The sequence below is a fragment of the Ovis aries genome, chromosome 18, assembly GCF_016772045.2.
Source record: "Ovis aries strain OAR_USU_Benz2616 breed Rambouillet chromosome 18, ARS-UI_Ramb_v3.0, whole genome shotgun sequence".
In the NCBI taxonomy this organism is placed as follows: domain Eukaryota; kingdom Metazoa; phylum Chordata; class Mammalia; order Artiodactyla; family Bovidae; genus Ovis; species Ovis aries.
In genome coordinates, this window is record NC_056071.1 from 50,941,076 (window position 1) to 50,942,733 (window position 1,658).

Here is a 1,658-nt window from a genome sequence, read left to right on the forward strand (position 1 = left end):
AGTATTCAGGCATTCAGAAGGCACGAAATTGCTAAAGTTCTGTAAGGAAGCAAGGCGCGGTGAGTCCTGAGTGGTGGATTGCCCCCGCCGCCCCCCGCCGCCCCCCCGCCGCCCCCCGCCGCCCCCCGCCGCCCCCCGCCGCCCCCCGCCGCCCCCCGCCGCCCCCGCCAGCAGGGCCCGGGGTCCTCCAGGCGCGCGCACGAGGGGGGCACCCAGGTGGTGTGGGAACTCATCCAGGGATCAATCTGTTCTTGTGTTGGAAAGGCCTGAGGACTTCCATTATGCAGCTTTTGAAGAATTACACCCCCCCCCAACCCCGTCCTTTCGGTGATACCAGAAGGGCCATAACATGGTCCAAACTGCTAAAGGGAAGCGGCGGTGTCCAGATGAGGACAGTGAGGCACCACATCCGGAAGGGCGTCCCGCTGGAGCACTGGGCCTGCGCCTGGGTCGGGGTGAGCGAAGCCTTGGCCCAGATGGAGCGGAACCCTGGCCACTACCACTGTGTTCTCGGAGGAGAGAGGAATGACAGCCTGGAGGAAACCCTCAGAACACGCATGAACGGTGCCTTCCCAGACAGCGTGAAGTTCCAGCAGGACGCGGGCCCCTGCTTGCAGAGGACCCTGTATCATGTGCTGCTAACCGGCCCGCACCACAGCTGCGGGGTGGGTTGCTGCCAGGGAGTGAACTTCATAGCGGGATATCTGATTCTGTGGCTGTTGGACGTCCCAGTTGACGGAATACTTCCAGAGTACTGCGGCCCCTCGATGCTGAGCCCAAGACAGGCCAGGAGGTCCTCCCGGAGCTGGCGAAGACCAAGCTGCTGGCGGTGGGGGCCAGGAAGGGACAGGCACAGTGTGCTATGTACTCCGGTCATGTTGCGCAGGTTTGTCTGCCTATTTGTAAACCTCCAGCCCACGTTGCTTCGCATCTGGGATAGTCTGTTCAAGGAGGGCTCCAAGGTCACCTTCCAGGAGGCCCTAACCCTCAACAAGCAACATCAGGTGTTGATCTTGAAAGTTAACAGCGTCTCCGACATTTCAAGATCACCAGAGGGAGCATCGTGACGCAGTGCCACACCGTCATGCAGACAGTATTCCCAGAGCCTGGGAGCCTGTCCAGGGCCAGCGTGACTGGACACTGCCGGCCTGGCTGCAGACGCGGGGCTGACTCAGCTGTCTGGGCAAAGGAGCTTCCACCCGCTTTCTGCTGCCGAGAACAACACGGCTACGCTCCAGCCAGGAACGGAGCAATTTAATTATCATTCTGTAAAGTTATGACCAAACTAGATAGCAGATTAAAAAGCAGAGACATTACTTTGCCAACAAAGGTCCATCTAGTCAAGGCTACGGTTTTCCAGTGGTCATGTATGGATGTGAGAGTTGGACTGTGAAGAAAGCTGAGCACCAAAGAACTGATGCTTTTGAACTGTGGTGTTGGAGAAGACTCTTGAGAGTCCTTTGGACTGCAAGGAGATCCAACCAGTCCATTCTGAAGGAGATCAGCCCTGGGATTTCTTTGGAAGGACTGATGCTACAGCTGAAACTCCAGTACTTTGGCCACCTCATGTGAAGAATTGACTCATTGGAAAAGACCCTGATGCTGGGAGGGATTGGGGGCAGGAGCAGAAGGGGACGACAGAGGATGAGATGGTTGGA

At 57.8% G+C, this 1,658-nt stretch overlaps 1 pseudogene; it reads left to right on the forward strand.

Annotated features, from left to right (window-relative positions):
* The first annotated feature begins 281 nt into the window (after positions 1–281).
* On the forward strand, positions 282–1,258 carry LOC101108083 (growth hormone-regulated TBC protein 1-like; annotated as a pseudogene).
* The last annotated feature ends 400 nt before the right edge of the window (positions 1,259–1,658 follow it).